The sequence below is a fragment of the Scyliorhinus torazame genome, chromosome 11, assembly GCF_047496885.1.
Source record: "Scyliorhinus torazame isolate Kashiwa2021f chromosome 11, sScyTor2.1, whole genome shotgun sequence".
NCBI classification, from domain to species: Eukaryota; Metazoa; Chordata; class Chondrichthyes; order Carcharhiniformes; family Scyliorhinidae; genus Scyliorhinus; species Scyliorhinus torazame.
In genome coordinates, this window is record NC_092717.1 from 96,442,894 (window position 1) to 96,461,139 (window position 18,246).

Sequence of the window (18,246 nt, forward strand, 5' to 3'; positions counted from 1 at the left end):
GTTTGCATATCATGACAGGTAGTTTTCTTTGAGGTCAGTGCCATTGACCACAAAGTCCAGGCCAAGATGCAATCATAGAATTTACAGTGCAGAAGGAGGCCTTTTGGCCCATTGAGTCTGCACCGGACTTTGGGAAGAGCATCCTATTTAAGCCCACACCTCCACCTTATCCCCGTAACCCAGTAATACCGCCTAACCTTTTTGGACACTAAGGGCAATTGATCTTGGCCAATCCATCTCATCTGCATATCTTTAGACTGGGAGAACGTGCAGACTCTGCATGCAGTTAGTGAATGTTGTATGGAATATCTTGTCTATCACCTTTAACTCTAAGCATCAGCAAATGTGCAGGGTAGTCTTGATAGATCTTGTCTTTCATCTTGAAACAATTGAGTTTGAAGTTAAGAGATTCTGGCACCGTGCATTTTAAAGCAACGGCATTGTCTAAATTTAAGCTAATGTAGAAACACATACTCTAAGGTGCTTTTCGGAATGTAATTAGGATTGAATGCTGAGTAAGGAAGAGACAAAATAAGGGAATTGACTTGTAGAAGTAGGCATTGAGAGGATTTTTTAAGATGGAAAAGATGGAGAGGTTTAGGGAGAAGGTGGCAGAGAACATGACAAATGCAACTAAAGGTGCAATCTCCAGTGGTGGAACAGATGATGAGCTGATGAAAGCAAGGCCAGAATCAATGTTGTGTTTGGGAGGGGTTATGGAGCTGGTGAAGTAGGCTGCCAATGGTTTCATGGGCAAAGACAGATGTTTAATACATTTGGGAGATAAGAAATCAGAGGAGGTTAGTAATGGTGACGAAGGGATGAGACTGGGCAGAACAGAATATGTGCTGCAACCTTTTAGAGTTTATGGAGGGAGGAGGTTAGGGAATCAGCAAGGAGAGCAATAGAGCCGGGGAGTCTGGAGACAACATATATGGATGAGCTTTACAGTCGTAAATATATGAAAAGGGCACTCGGAAGAAGAGTGGAACAATTAAGGAAGAAGAGTGGAACAATTAAGCATAACAAAGGAGATCGTGTGGAGGCAGCAGGTTTGATTGAGGTACAAAATGAATACTTTGTGTCAGCTTTCACTAGAGAAATCCAATATGATAGTAAAGAGGAGATACGAACAAGTAAAATAAAAATAGCTAAAGAGGAGGCACTTTGTAGTTCTCAACAGGTCATGCAATCCAGATTTGATTCATCCTAGCTTGCCAAGGAAAATTCCGGAGGCTCTGACCGCAGTTTTCCAATTCATCTTCGATATTAGTGAAGCCAGAGAATAGGATTGCAAATGTTGCACCTCTGCTCAAAAAAGGCAGGGGGGAAAAAACGGAGCAGTTGCCGGCTGGTCGGTCTAATGTTGGTGATGGGGAAATCATTAAACACAATAATCTGGGACAATATATTGCATTTTGAAAAGAATAACTAATAAATTAAAGTCACCATGGATTTGTTAAAGGTAAATCATATTTAATTAAATTGATCAGAGTTTTTTTCTATTCTTTCATGAGATGTGAGCATTAGTGGCAAGGCCATCTTTGCCAGTAACTGTTGTCCATTCGAAATTGCCCTAAAGAAGATAGTCGTGAACCACTTTCTTGATCTCCTGCAATCAATGTCATATGGGTACATATGTGATCCTGTTGGGGAATTTCAGGATTGTGACCCGACCCAACAACTGTGAATGAACAGCAATATAGTTCAAATCGGGATTTGTGGCTTTTAGGGAAATGTGCACGTGGCAGTGTTCCCATCACCAGTTGCCTTTTTCTTTCTAGGTGGTCATGGGTTTGGAAGCTGTCTTAGGAGCTTTAGTGAGTTGCTGCTGTGCATTTTGTTTATGGTACACACTATTGCCACACTGCATCGGTGCTGGAGGGAGTGACTGTTGAAGATGGTGGAAGTGGTGCCAATCCAGCGGGCTGCTTTCCCTGGATGTTGAGCTTCATGAATGTTGTTGGACCCGCACACACCCAAGCAAATCAAGAGTATTCCCACACACTCCTGACTTGTGCTTTGTTGATGTTGGACAGGCTTTTGAGAGTCAGGAGGTGAATTATTCACTGCAGAATTCCCAACCTCTTGTAGGAACATTACTGGTATGGCTAGTCCAATTCAGTTTCTGGTCAGTGGTAACCTCCAAGATGTTGATGGTGGGAGATTCAATGAATGTAATATATTTAAATGTCCAGAGAAAATGGTTAAATTCTCTCTTGCTGGGGATAGTCATTGCCTGGCACTTGTGTGGCGTGAATATTACTTGCCAAATAGTCCTGTAAAATGAACAGATCAAATTTGTTGCAGGTAAGTATGAAGTGATACATTTTGCTTGGAAAATGAGAACCAAATCTTTGCAAGTAACAGGGCAAGTTTAGAAGAAAACATACACGATCCTGTTTTTTTTATTAACAGGCGTAGAATACAAAAGCAGTGCAGTTATAAAACTCTGGTTAGGCCTCAGGCCTGGGGTATATTATACAAAACCATGAAGTTAATGGTCATCACTGAGATCCTGATCTAAGTTACACTTTTTTCTTTCTCCCATTCAAGGAAGATGAATGGGTGTTGAAGCCAGCGATGGATGTATCGTCATAAGACTCCGAACAGAAATCAGGGTGAATGGAGGATGCAAGGAGAGGAAGCTACCATAACAGAATGGCATTTTGGTTGCTACTGGAATATGTTTACCCCCGCCACTGAAAGTGTGTGGAGGTAATGCTTTTGCCCATTTGTTAGGCTGTTTGTCTGTGAACAGTATATTTTAAAAGCTAGTGGAAGGATATCTTCAAAGCTGGTGGATGAATTTCAGTGAAACTTGGTACATGGATGGGATATGCCCCAAAGAAACTGATTAGTTTTTTTTACAAAGATGCAGATCCATATCCAGATCTGGAACCTTTAAAAGATCTGTTAACATTGGGAGATAGAGCAAATTTACTTTCACAAAATTTTGGTTAGAATATTGTTGATTATGTTAGGGGTTGTCTTGGCTGCTGTGGTGGAATTTGACACAGTTGTCAAAATATGAACAGAGTATTCAGAGCAGGTTGTTGGGTGTGGCGTGGCCTGAAACATCCTCGGAGAGATGGAAACTCTTCATAAAAATATTTATTTTTTCTGCTTTGCAGTTACAAAGCAGCAAACACGCATAACAATATGTTAACACAGCGTGTTTAAAGTATGTGTTCTACTAAGTGCCCTGTTCACTTGTTAAAATGTGTGGCTGAAGAACAAATTTGCATTATATGACATTTTTCACAGCCACTGGACATGTAAAAACACTTTACAGCTATCAAGTACTTTAGGCAATTCCTGAGGATTGAGGATGATTTTCTTCCATTCCAGTTTGATGGGTTCTGGGATGGCTGATAGTCCAGTGCACAATCTGCAGGCTCAGCCACATGTGGTGCTTAACGGGTTGGCAAGATGTTTGGAGGTTGGAGCACTTTCTTCAACACATTGAATTCATCTCTGTGTATTCCTAATGAAATCTCTTGGTGTGCTTGGTGCCTTCCCGAAAGTATCTTTGCCATTTTGTTCGGTTAGTGGGGATATTTGACCTCTTCAGGGATGCTTTGAGGACACCCCTAAAGGATACCACTGTCCTCCCGGGAGTCTCTTGTGTTGACCAAGATCCCAAGTAGAGCAGTTGTTTCAAAAGTCTGGGTCAGGCATATCAGAGGCATGACCTGCCCAGTAACTGACTAGCACCTTGATACTGGGCATGATGGCTTGGCAGAGGATGCTGCTGTTGGACAGTTTTTCTTTCCATTATATTTAAGAAGATCTTGCAAAGACATCGCTAGTGGTACTTTTCTAATGCTTTTGAGGTCCCTTCTGTAGGTTGTCCAAGACTCCAAAACATAAAGGAGCACGGGGATCACTGCTGGCTGGTGAATCATGACTTTCGTCTCGGGTTTAATATTCTGGTCTTCAGGCCAAAGGCTGAACTAGCACGTTGGAGGTGATGAATTTGATCATCAATGTCAGGTTTCATTGAGCAGAGACTCACAAGATATGGAAAATGTTACTTTTTTTCTAGAATCTCGCCATTAAACAATGGGGGAAAGTGTTCTGCTGTTGGATCTGGGTGGAAGAGGTCTTTATTTCAGTGAAGGACCCTATCTCCATGAAGACTGGGGCAAAAACAAGACTCCCTCATCGTACCAACCCTCTTCCTCACTGCAATTCACTCCCAGGTGTGGAGATAATTAACTGCACAGATGAGAAACTGTTCAACCTATAACGCCAAGCCAAAACTAAAGTCACTCTAACTTCAATCATTTGAGCTGTAGTATACAGATGGCACTTCTATGTGCTCTCATGCACACTGAGCTCCAGGCCTTTTTAAATATTGTTACCTTTGTAATGTGAGAAATATGGCAGCCACACAGCAATGTGATAATGACAGATAATCTGTTTTTGCAATGTTGATTGAGGGAAAAGTATAATACAGTACTCTCCACCATCTTCTCAAGGCTAATTAGGGATGGGCAACAAAATATGGCTTAGCCAGTGATACCCACATCCCATGAAATATTTTTTTTTAAAAAGGACACTGAGGTTAACTCCTCTACTCATCTTTGAAATAGAGCCATGGGATCTCTTATCTGAGAGGACAGACTGAGCCTTGATTTTACATCTCATCCTGAAAGATGGCACCTTTGCCAGTGCAGCACTCCCTCAGTACTGCACTGAATGTCAGGCTGGATTATTGTGCACAAATCTCTGGAGTGAGACTTCAACCCACGACCTTCTGAATCGGAGGTGAGAGTATTGCCAACTGCACCGTGGCTGATACACTGGTACATTAATTAAGCCTGAATGGATTGTAAACATTTGTATGACATAATAACATTCAGAATTCTGGAAAAACGTAACCTTATTAAAGGAGCTGCAGTTTACCAGTCTCTCGATGATGCCCTCTGTTTACAAAAAAAATGGCCATGCTAAATTCGAGTCCAAATTAGTGCCGAGTGTCCAAATGGTTAGGTGGGAGTTGCGGGGTCAGGGAGGGGGCGGGCTTAGTTAGAGTGCTCCTTCGGAGGGTCGGTGCAGACTCAATAGGCCGAACGGCCACCTTCTGTCCTGTAGGGATTCTGTGACTTTTGTTTGCTGTTTTTGTGTTTCAATTTAACATAGGAATTCAGGTTTCCTGATTGGGGCTCCCATCTTTTCTGAGTTTCTCAGGTTTAGATACATAAATATAATATTCTTTGTCAAGCCCAGTAGCAGTGGCCATCCTGTGAACTAAGAGTTGGTAACAGAATGGGAAGTTTCCGTTCCAAGAGCTTGAAACTACAGGAAAGATTGTATCCTGAATGGAAAACCAGATACCTGGAGAGAAGCTTGTTAACGTTATTTATTGTAAGGGGTGTTTTACAAATACTGTAGTACTTTTATCTTCCAGTTTCATTTAACCTTCTCCAGGATACTATTTTTGATATGTATTGCTGGCCACTAGAGAAGTGTGCTCTACTGAAATGTTGCATAATTTTAGATGTTGCAAAAATAAGTTGCCCTGTCATAAGATCGTGCAAATAATACTACATAAGAATCCACTTGATATAAGGAAATAAAAATTCAGATTTCAAAGGAAATTTATACAGTTTTTTACTTTGAGGAGTTTGGTCATGTTGAGCTGAGGAGTGGGTTAAAGTAGAATCAGTTCTTTAATATTCTAGAACTTGCAATGCTGAGGGATCTGCCCCACTTGTGATGAAGACAGATTTCAATGCACCAACAGCAACAAATGTCTGTGATGTCTTTCTCTACATTGTATTTACTAGTGACTACACTTTAAAAATACTTCACTGGTTGTTCAGCACTTTTTCAATGTCCTGAGGTTTGTAAAAGGCACTGTATAAATGCAGTGTGGTTATTCTTAATTATGTTACTGTTTTAAAGCTGCAATTTGCAAACTATGAAGCCCGAGTTCCTACAAGGTAACAATTGGGAAATAACTTGGCTGGCTTGAACAGGAGGCTGAGTCCTCTGAAATCAGTAAACAATGTGGACACCTGCATTACATCTGATAGATTGCCTTCAGAGCACCAAAGAAAACCACTTCTGCTAAGTCTCAGCATGTGGACATGGTAAACTTCTCAGGCTGATCCTCTGTTTCTGTTGAAGAACTTGCGAGGGGTGCTACCGTGTGTTTGTTTTTTTGTGTGAAAATTAGCTGATATTTTGCTTTGTATTTGTACCGATATGGAACGGTGACGTTTCCTTGTTTAATGATTAGTATGACATGTGGAATGTTATGTAGTTGATTTTCGAATTTTAGTTACTGTTGACAATTTAATAAACAAAATATTCTCAGCATCTCTGGTTTGGTAGTTAATTTATACGGCAGCTGTTTAAATTGGGGCTGCTGCCAGCGACAAAACAGTGAGGTAAATGATTCATGAATTCTTTTCTAGGAGCTGGACTTTGGTTTAAATCCAGTGCGGTGAGATGGAAGTCTGCTGGCTGTAGTGATCAACTGTCAAAAAAGTTTCAAAAATCTTAACAATTCCTTTAACCTGCAACTTGAGGACACAGGTGTTATAACCTGCCTGCTTACCATTGGCTGGGGACTAATGACGATCCCACAATCCTGTGGGAGTATGAGCTTCACCAATGAGGGGGGCGGAGAAATCATTAGCAGACTCAGTGTATAAATAAAGCTGGCCAGTTTGGAACCAGCAGGAAGGAGTAAGCAGCAAGCGAGGTTGCTGCTGTTGTGTGTGTATATATATGTTATTGTAAATAAATGTTATTTCTTTGTATCCTTTAAACTCGTGCTGGATTCTTTGTGGCCCTCACAAAACTGGCGACGAGGGTTAAAGTGAATAGCTGTCTACACTGCTGAAGTCACCTCCCTGGATTTTTGTTGGATACAGGTTGGAAGTTGTTTTCTATTACACCATGCCTCTGTATGGACGTTTGGATGTTTTTGATGCTGCGCTGGAAAGCTGGAACCAGTATGCACAACGGATGCGTTACTATTTCCGGGCAAACAATATCACCGAAAACGAGCGCCAGGTGGTCATATTGCTCACCGCCTGCGGACCGCATACTTTTGGGGTGATTCGGAGCCTTACGTACCCAGCTGCGCCGGACACCAAAACGTTTGATGAACTTGTGAATTTAGTGGGGCAGCATTTTAACCCAACCCCATCCACGATAGTCCAACGTTACCGGTTTAATACCGCTGATAGGACCCCAGGAGAATCCCTTGCCAACTTTCTATCCAGGCTACGCAGGATTGCGGAGCACTGTGACTATGGTGAGACCTTGTCAGAAATGTTACGCAACCGTTTGGTTTGCGGTATTAACAATGCGGCCACCCAGAGAAAGTTGTTAGCTCAGCCAACATTGAAATCAGGCCATTCAAATTGTTTTGTCCCGAGAGAGCGCAGAAAAAGGAGTGCAGGAGATACACGGAATGGAAGTGTATGCCTTGGGGCGCAACCCCTTCCATCCGAAAATGTCCCCCCGCACTCCTGCGGAACCTTGGGCGAGGCGACGTCCGGATCGACGCCAGTGGCCGTTGAACATTCCTCCCCGAAGGGAGCCTTCTCCAGAACCAATGGATGAGGAGCCATGTCCGTGTCAGACTTGTAGGCGCCGACCCCGTCGCGGACGCCGGTCCTGGGGGCGCCAGAGGCACCGTCGTTCCGACCGAAACTGGGACCAGCCCAGGGGCCGTACCTTCCATGTGGATGAACCTGCGGCGACTACTCCTGAGGACGTGGAGACGGAGGACGACTGCCTGCAGCTGCATTGTGTGGCAGCTCCCCGTGTGGCCCCCATTAAGGTGACAGTACGGGTCAATGGTCACCCGCTTGAGATGGAGTTGGACACTGGCGCAGCGGTCTCCGTGATCGCCCAGAGGACATTCGACCACATCAAGCAGGGTATACAGACCCTTACATTAACCGACACACAGGCCAGGTTGGTCACCTACACTGGGGAACCATTGGACATTGCAGGAACTACGATGACCCCTGTTGTTTATAGACGCCAGGAGGGGTGTTTCCCACTTATCGTGGTGCGTGGCCATGGGCCCAGCCTGTTGAGTCGGGACTGGTTGCGCCATTTGCGGTTGCAGTGGCAGCACATCCTGCAAACAGTTTCTGGAGGGTTGACTGAGGTGCTAGGACGATACTCCGATGTATTCCAGCCCGGTTTGGGGAAAATAAAAGGGGCTGTAGCCCATATCCAAGTCGAACCAGGAGCCACGCCGCACTATTTCCGGGCGCGCCCAGTGCCTTACGCCTTGCTCGAGAAGGTAGAAGGGGAGCTCACTCGTTTGGAAACTTTGGGTATTATCAGGCCCGTCCGTTTCGCTGACTGCGCAGCACCAATTGTACCTGTAATGAAGCCAGGTGCCACAGTTCACTTGTGCGGCGACTTTAAACCTACAGTGAATACTGTAAGTCTTATTAGTATGAATAATTTTTGGGACGGGGACATAGGGAGGCTCCCTCTGCAGTTTGCTCGGGGGATGCCATTTATTGGTTTTCTCTTCTATGTCCCTGTGTGTTTAGTTGCAAAAGAGATTGGGTGTAAGCTTAAAGCAGTTGTGTGACAACATGAGAAGGTGGGAATATTAGAGCAGTTTTTGGCAAACGGAGATCATAAAATTTACAGTGCAGAAGGAGGTCATTCAGCCCATCGAGTCTGCACTGGCCCTTGGAAAGAGCACCCTACCTACGCCCACACCGCTACCCTTTCCCCGGGGCAGCACGGTAGCATTGTGGATAGCACAATTGCTTCACAGCTCCAGGGTCCCAGGTTCGATTCCGGCTTGGGTCACTGTCTGGAGTCTGCACATCCTCCCCGTGTGTGCGTGGGTTTCCTCCAGGTGCTCCGGTTTCCTCCCACAGTCCAAAGATGTGCAGGTTAGGTGGATTGGCCATGATCAATTGCCCTCAGTGTCCAAAATTGCCCTTAGTGTTGGGTGGGGTTACTGGGTTATGGGGATGGGGTGGAGATGTTGACCTTGGGTAGGGTGCTCTTTCCAAGAGCCGGTGCAGACTCGATGGGCTGAATGGCCTCCTGCACTGTAAATTCTATGATAATGAATGATAATACGGCTTCCCGACTCGACCAATATCCAATGCCTCGCATAGAGGATCTCTACGCAAAGCTTGCAGGTGGACTCTCGTTCACAAAATTAGATATGAGTCACGCCTACCTACAGTTGGAGTCGGATTTTGCTTCCCGACCATATGTAACGATTAATACACACCGGGGCCTGTGTGAATATACAGGTTTGCCCTTTGGAGTATCCTCTGCCTGCGCTATTTTTCAACGCGTTATGGAGGGCATTTTGAGAGGTTTATCGCGTGTCGCTGTTTACTTAGATGAAGTTTTGATCACAGGGACTTTGGAGCAGAAACATTTGGAAAATCTGGAGGCTGTCCTTAGACGCTTTTCGGAGGCTGGAGTCCGTTTACGTCGCACAAAAGTGCATCATTCAGGTGAAGGAAGTAGTCTACCTGGGTTATCTGGTGGACCGCGAAGGTTTGCACCCCGTCGCAGAGTCAACAGGCGCCCGCCCCGACTGACACTTTGCATCTTCGTTCTTTTCTCGGCTTCGTAAACTATTACGGGATGTTCCTCCCCAATCTGGCAACTACGCTGGCCCCGTTGCATCTTCTGCTAAATAAAAATCACACCTGGGTTTGGGGTCAGCCGCAAGAAACCGCTTTCCGGCGGGTAAAACAACAATTGTCGTCGTCTGGGTTACTAGCCCACTATGATCCTGGAAAGCCTTTGCTCATCACATGTGATGCAACCCCGGATGGTATTGGGGCCGTCCTGTCCCACAAGATGGAGAACGGGGCCGAGCGGCCGATAGCTTTCGCCTCCCGCACATTGACTGCAGCGGAAAAAAAGTACGCGTAGATCGAGAAGGAGGGCCTGGCAGTGGTCTTTGCGGTGAAACGTTTCCACCAGTACGTGTATGGCCGCTACTTCACTATCGTGACTGATCATAAGCCTCTGCTGGGACCTTTCAGAGAGGATAAGCCAATACCGCCCATTGCTTCCGCACGGATCCAGCGCTGGGCTTTGTTGCTCGCTGCATACGAGTATTCTCTGGAGCACAAACCAGGAACGCAGATAGCGAATGCTGACGCACTGAGCCGATTTCTTTTATCGACCGGCCCCATGTCGACCCCCACGACCGGTGAGGTGGTTGCAACCCTAAATTTTATGGACACCTTGCCTGTCACGGCATCACAGATCCGTGAGTAGACCCAGACGGAGCCAGTCCTGTCAAAGGTTCGACATGTAGTCCTGTATGGTGGGCAGCATAGACAGCTCCCAGGTGAATTGAGGGCATTTACTCCAAGCTGTCAGAATTCAGCGTGGAAGACGGCATCCTCTTGTGGGGGACGCATGTGATTGTCCCGGAAAAAGGACAGGAGCTGATACTAAGAGACTTGCACAATGGGCATCCAGGGGTGACCAAAATGAAAACGTTGGCCCGGAGTTATGTTTGGTGGCCAGGCCTCGACGCCGACATTGAGAAGGTGGCCCGAAACTGCTCCATTTGTCAGGAGCATCAGAAGCTTCCGCCGGCCGCACCCCTACATCACTGGGAATGGCCAGGGCGGCCTTGGGCGCGCTTGCATGCGGATTTCACCGGCCCTTTTCAAGGATCCATGTTCCTTTTATTGATCGACGCCCAGTCTAAATGGCTAGAGGTGCATAAGATGCGAGGCACAACGTCCTGCGCAACAATTGAGAAGATGCGTTTGTCTTTTAGTACACATGGCCTCCCTGAGGTGCTGGTCATGGATAACGGCACTCCATTCACCGGTGAGGAGTTTGCGAGGTTCATGAAGAGGAACGGCATACGCCATATCCGCATTGCCCCTTACCACCCGGCTTCAAATGGGTTGGCGGAGCGCGCAGTGCAGACATTCAAACCAGGCCTAAAGAAGCAGTCTTCCGGGTCAATGGACACGAGACTGGCTCGCTTTTTGTTTTCGTATAGGACCACCCCCCATGCGGTGACTGGGGTAGCTCCCGCAGAACTCCTAATAGGCCGGAGACTTCGCACCCGCCTTAGTATGGTTTTCCCAGACATTGGCGCAAAAGTACGCCGCACACAAGAACGGCAGGGACAGGGTTTTTCTCGGCAACGGCCGATTCGGCAGTTTGCACCCGGTGACCCAGTTTTCGTTCGCAATTTTGCTGGTGGTGCCCAGTGGGTCCCTGGCGTAATCTTTCACCAGACAGGTCCTATATCTTACCAGGTTCAAGCCCAGGGTCGTCTCCAGCGCAAACATGTAGATCACGTTCGGTCCAGAAGACGATCCCTTCCAAAGATTCCCCGCCCCCGGAGCTCATTTCTACAGCCACAGAGACCAGAGACAATGGAAAGTAGTCCTCACAATCTTCCTCTGGTGCCTCACTCAAAGCCTGCGCAGGTAGTTACAGAACCGCGCAGAGATAGAGATGCCGAGATGACAGAGGCAGCAGACTCTGACTCCGAAATGGAGACACAGGACGCATCAGAGGGGGAATCCTCGGGTCCACGGGCCGTGGATGTACAACCGTTGCGCGTTCATGACGGAAGCGCCGGTCTCCGTCTCGTTACACGCCGCCTGCTCCAGCGCCTCGTGCAAATGGTGTCCGGCCTGCGGCAAAACGAATCCGACGCCCTCCTTTGCCAGGGTCTTTGGTGAATACCTTGGACTTTTGGGGGGGGGGGGTGTTATAACCTGCCTGCTTACCATTGGCTGGGGACGAATGACGATCCCACAATCCTGTGGGAGTATGAGCTTCCCCAATGAGGGGGGCGGAGAAATCATTAGCAGACTCCCTGTATAAATAAAGCTGGCCAGTTTGGAATCAGCAGGAAGGAGTAAGCAGCAAGCGAGGTTGTGTGTGTGTGTGTGTGTTTATAATATATATATATATATATATATGTCATTGGAAATAAATGTTATTTCTTTGTATCCTTGAAACTCGGGCTGGATTCTTCGTGGCCCTCACAAAAACAGGACAGATTTGCACATGGTTCAACATTTCTAGAGATGAAAAGAGAGTTGTATCAATCCATGGTTCGTCTCTAAATATTTATCAGTTTCCTTTTGAAAGATACTTCATCTACTTCCACCACCCTTTCAGGCAGTCCTTCAAATCATAGTTACTTGCTGTGTAAAAAAAAAAAGAAAATGCCTCCAGTTTCTCTGCCAATCCTCTTAAACCTGTGTACTCTGGTTACTGACATTCCTGTCATGGAAACTGCTGAGTTGGGAGGCCTTGGAATGCACTAGTGGAGTGGGTAACAAAAACAGAAGCTATCTCTCAAGGCAATTAGGGACAAGCAAGACCTAAATAAAATGTAAACCATCCAACAAATCAATTAACATGACCAAAGCAAAAATGTAAAATTAACTGATGATTGTAACCTCTACCTCCACCCCCTAAAAACCTGTCCGCTGATGGAATCTGGACGTGGCAAAATGTTTGCAACTCTAAGCTTCTATGGTTGATGTATTACAGCAAGATTTGCAATGCTTTAAGCTGGTGCATCATCAGAGTACCAAGGAAGCATCTCATCTTTCCTTGCTTTTTCTCACTCTTTTTCCCAAAAATAATCAAGAGTGAAGACTAAGTAGAGAACAGTTAAATACCTCAATAGGATTGTTTCTTCAACACATTTTTGAATCACTCTTAATTCCTGTCTTCTTACCATCAATATAATAAAGTATTTTTCCAACTTTAAGTTGAAGTTACTGGTAATGTTTGTGGAGAGTAGTTGACCTAAAAATTGCTTAAAAGGAAACTGGCTTTTCCATAAGCTTGAAGCTTTGAAAATTTAGACACCAATTTTTTTAAAGGAAAAAGCTATTGACAGAAGACTGTGATGGTAATACATCTCCTGGTACGTCTTGGGAGCTTGTCAATAGAAATGTAGCTATTGACAGAAGCCTGTGGGAGACGTCTTTCTGCCTGCCTTACATCTGTGTGATCTCTAAATCATAACTACATTAATATTGACAAGCTTCTGACAATAGCCACATTACTATTGATAGGTTTCTGTCAATAATATGTTCCCAAATAAAATGTATTAATTCATAATTTGTAAACTGTTCAATGACTGTATTGAAGAAAAAGAAATTCAAGGGAAGTTCCGACTGCCACATTGATAGCTATTATAATTTATATTGGTTATAAATTACATTTTAAAGACAAGTGTTACTGCCAGATGTTATGGCTAGTTTAGCTAAGAAACATTCTAAACACAAATAGTGTAAAGTCCCATAGTTATAAAACTCTTCTGGCGGAAATGCTTGAGATCAAGACATTTTTGTATTTTGGAACTTTCAGAATTATAGAATAACATTAGAATGCCTAATCATGAGTGTGTGAACAGGATATACACATGGACCTGAGATATAAAACAGTGCAAAACATTATAAAGCGCAAACAAAAATTGTTAAATTTATCTAAATATTTGGATCTTCCATGTTTCCAAATTACTGTACCAAAATGGTGCCATTGAGAGAACAGGTGATTCCAGGAAACAGAATTTGCACTGCCAACAGGCCCAGGCTGGGGAAAGTAGAGTAATGATTATTTACTAAATATTCTATATAAAAAAGGGAATAACTTTCTTTACCAGAAAAATTGGGAATATATTACCAGGCTGTGATTTTTATTTTAATTCCTAAGCAATTAGCTAGCTTTTCTTCCTCTGTCCTCCATCTTGTCTCTCCTTCCTGCAGTCTTCCCACTGAAATAGAAAAAAGTTATTACGCTTACCTTCGGTAGAAGCAAGACCATCAGAATAACTATTAAGGCCACCACATTCACTATTTCACACTTCGTTGCAGCACCACAAGTGATGAGTCTGAATTACTTGGACCTGTCTAAAAGAATTCCGGACAGCTGGGCCTGGGTTTGCAGCCTCGAGGTGGGAATTGTGAATCAGGTCATTTCCTGTCATAACATGGGAATTTTGGTATCTGGTTCCACCTGCCATTTTTAAATCCCCTTGCATCCATTCCACGTGGATGAATGCATGAAAATCCAGCTCTGGTGTTTCTGTATTTTGGACTTATGGACTGGAGAGATTACAGTTTTGTATGTGACAAATTATCCTTCTGTTTTGTGCAGACAGGCCTTAAAATCAGTTTCAAGGTTGGCTAAATGCATTCCTTTCAGAAACTGAAATTTGGCCTGTAAAGTCCTGGCTTTCCAGCATACAATTTGCAGGGTATCCCAAAAATTCAGTGGGGAATCTTGTGAGGGTTTATGCGGCAATTGTGCAGAAACACTAATTTCCCCTGCACAATTGCACTGTGCTGGGAACCACCAACAAAGTGATTTAAATCGCTAACTTTGGATGGTTCTGCAAGTGTTATGCTAATAGTTACTTTGAAAGAGTTAAAAGAAATAAAACCATTTCCAGCTTAAGTGTAATTATTTTAAACACCCAGACTGAGCCCTGCACGGGACACTCCAGGCACCCCACCCCTGGCCGGCTAACCTGGCCACCCAGGGTATTCTGAATCCCCGCACATACATACACACACAATCCACAGGCCCAACTCGAAGTACGCTCTCCCACTCTGACCTCCAACCCTAACCAAACCTTTAAACTCTTGTAATACCAACAGGCCATCATTTTCTGTGGCTAGTTGGATGTTATGGCCCAAAGTGTTGATGGAAAATAATAGTTATTTGGTGACTAGAATTTTTATTAAGGGATGAGCTCCAAAATTGTACTGCAATTGCACTTCTGCAGAGTGAAAGAAGCCCACCGAGGACGTGGTGCAGACTTGTAGAAGGAGGTGACTTTAACAATTAGTGCCACTTCCTGCAACCTCTGCATGGATTCTCAATGCAAGAAGAAATTCAATGGCCTCTCTAGGGCTGTCGAGTAGAGGAGACAGTTGTACCTCAATAAGGATGTCTTCCTGTTGCAGCTACATTGTTCTCACCTTACCTGCAATTTGACATCTATGTACAGGAGTATCACTGTCCCCTTTACGCACTATCCCTTCTCCCACAAGTGTTTCTTTACTCCTGGCTGGACAAGTAGAGAAGCAGTGGAAGACTCCCATGATGATTATTTCTTTGGTACCTATTTTTACCTTTTCTGAGACCTGTTATATCCCATAAGACATCATGCAAATGCCTTTAATCTTCTTGTTTCTTAAAGGGGAAATGGTCCTCAACCAAAATATTTGAAATCATTGCTCAGCTAGTCACCACAGAATCTACTGAGAGCATAGGAGAAATGTGAGCTAGAATTGAGAGCCCACATGACTAAGCACCTAATAGAGATATAGTGGTCTTAAATAGTAGACATGTTTGTTGTTGAGGAAAAGCATTTGATGCCAATGAAATTAATGCAGAATGATTTAGTGCAAGGTGGGGTATTGTTTGCACGAAGGAGGAACAATGATTTCAAAATGGGAATTGGAGGAGATGAATATGTCAGCAAGAAACTGAGGTGAGGTTTGTGTCAAAGGAAGGCCATGGTGACAGAATTCATTTGGCAGTGGATTTGGATCTTAGGTGACATATGGTTCCTAATAAAGCTCTTGAACAATAAAGTCAGCTGTCATTGGTTTATTAAAAATGCAGTGCATGTGATGGTACTTAAACATGCAGTTAAAAGGTTGTACTGACCACTACACCTGATGATGGTTGGTTGGTTGGTGTTTCAAATATGCTACTGTTGTGAGCTAGTATCTTGGGCCTTGACAAAATCAAATATTCATTTACAAAAATACCAATGTATACATCTCTTTCATACCCATTGTGTGGTATCTGCTTTCCTCCAATTTTGTCCTTGTGCATCTTGGATTTCCATCACCTCACCATTGGTTCGGGTACCATCGGCTGTCTAGGTGAGTCCTAAAATATCTTTCCTAAACCTTTCCACCTCTCTACCTATATCTCCTCCTTTAAAACATCGCTTAAAACCTATTTGACCAAACATTTGATCACCTGCCCTAATATCTCTAGTGTCTTGGTGTAACACTTTGTCTGCCATCTCTTCTTTGAAGCACATTGGTACATTTTTCTATGTTAAAACTACTATATAAATGCAGGTTGTTGGTGTATGTGACAAATCACAATTCTGCATTGCACAGTTATATAAATGTTAAAATACAAATCCATGTACAGAGAATTTAATTGACATAACCTTATCAATAACTTTTTTTCTTGCTTAGGGCTTTTTTCAGCATTGAACTAATAAGTGTGACTCTTAGTTCATTATCTTATTGATAGTTTCCTTCTTGGTCCATATAATTGCTGTTCTGCCAAGCGAAACCTTTAAAAAAAACCTTTAATATCCTGGGAGGGAGGTTGTCTAGTACTCTTCGGGAGGGTTTAAACTAATTTGGCAGGGGAATGGGAACCGGATTTGTAGTCCAGCAACTAAGGTAGCCGATATTCAGGACGCCGAAGCGTGTAATGAGGCAGTGGGGAAGGGAACACAGACAAAGGAGAGTACTTGCAGGCACGGTGATGGGTTGAAGTGTGTATACTTCAACGCAAGAAGCATCAGGAATAAGGTGGGTGAACTTAAGGCATGGATCGGTACCTGGGACTATGATGTGGTGGCCATCACGGAAACTTGGATAGAAGAGGGGCAGAAATGGTTGTTGGAGGTCCCTGGTTATAGATGTTTCAATAAGATTAGGGAGGGTGGTAAAAGAGGTGGGGGGTGGCATTGTTAATTAGAGACAGTATAACAGCTGCAGAAAGGCAGTTCGAGGAGTATCACCCTAATGAGGTAGTATGGGTTGAAGTCAGAAATAGGAAAGGAGCAGTCACCTTGTTAGGAGTTTTCTATAGGCCCCCCAATAGTAGCAGAGATGTGGAGGAACAGATTGGGAAACAGATTTTGGAAAGGTGCAGAAGTCACAGGGTAGTAGTCATGGGTGACTTTAACTTCCCAAATATTGAGTGGAAACTCTTTAGATCAAATAGTTTGGATGGGGTGGTGTTTGTGCAGTGTGTCCAGGAAGCTTTTCTAACACAGTATGTAGATTGTCCGACCAGAGGAGGGGCAATATTGGATTTAGTACTTGGTAATGAACCAGGGCAAGTGATAGATTTGTTAGTGGGGGAGCATTTTGGAGATAGTGACCACAATTCTTTGACTTTCACTTTAGTAATGGAGAGGGATAGGTGCGTGCAACAGGGCAAGGTTTACAATTGGGGGAAGGGTAAATACGATGTTGTCAGACAAGAATTGAAGTGCATAAGTTGGGAACATAGGCTGTCAGGGAAGGACACAAGTGAAATGTGGAACTTGTTCAAAGAACAGGTACTACGTGTCCTTGATATGTATGTCCCTGTCAGGCAGGGAAGAGATGGTCGAGTGAGGGAACCATGGTTGACAAGAGAGGTTAAATGTCTTGTTAAGAGGAAAAAGGAGACTTATGTAAGGCTGAGGAAACAAGGTTTGGACAGGGCATTGGAGGGATACAAGATAGCCAGGAGGAAACTGAAGAAAGGGATTAGGAGAGCTAAGAGAGGGCATGAACAATCTTTGGCGGGTAGGATCAAGGAAAACCCCAAGGCCTTTTACACATATGTGAGAAATATGAGAATGACTAGAGCGAGGGTAGGTCCGATCAAGGACAGTAGCGGGAGATTGTGTATTGAGTCTGAAGAGATAGGAGAGGTCTTGAACGAGTACTTTTCTTCTGTATTTACAAATGAGAGGGGCGATATTGTTGGAGAGGACAGTGTGAAACAGACTGGTAAGCTCAAGGAAATACTTGTTAGGAAGGAAGATGTGTTGGGCATTTTGAAAAACTTGAGGATAGACAAGTCCCCCGGGCCTGACGGGATATATCCAAGGATTCTATGCGAAGCAAAAGATGAAATTGCAGAGCCGTTGGCAATGATCTTTTCGTCCTCACTGTCAACAGGGGTGGTACCAGGGGATTGGAGAGTGGCGAATGTCGTGCCCCTGTTCAAAAAAGGGACTAGGGATAACCCTGGGAATTACAGGCCAGTTAGTCTTACTTCGGTGGTAGGCAAAGTAATGGAAAGGGTACTGAAGGATAGGATTTCTAGCATCTGGAAAGAAACTGCTTGATTAGGGATAGTCAGCACGGATTTGTGAGGGGTAGGTCTTGCCTTACAAATCTTATTGAATTCTTTGAGGAGGTGACCAAGCATGTGGATGAAGGTAAAGCAGTGGATGTAGTGTACATGGATTTTAGTAAGGCATTTGATAAGGTTCCCCATGGTAGGCTT

The 18,246-nt window shown here is 44.3% G+C and overlaps 1 protein-coding gene across 3 annotated transcripts in view; it reads left to right on the forward strand.

Moving 5' to 3' along the window:
- The window catches only part of pex2 (peroxisomal biogenesis factor 2), a 42,606-nt gene that overhangs the window by 9,019 nt on the left and 15,341 nt on the right, over window positions 1-18,246 (forward strand). Inside the window, exons 2-3 of one of the 3 annotated variants that reach the window (XM_072467519.1) lie at window positions 2,557-2,718; window positions 4,599-4,773. The exons of 1 other annotated variant lie outside the window; for it this stretch is intronic. The gene's annotated coding sequence lies outside the window, so the exon portion shown is untranslated. The remainder of the gene's footprint in view (window positions 1-2,556; window positions 2,719-4,598; window positions 4,774-18,246) is intronic. One more of the 3 variants, XM_072467518.1, reaches the window with a different exon arrangement.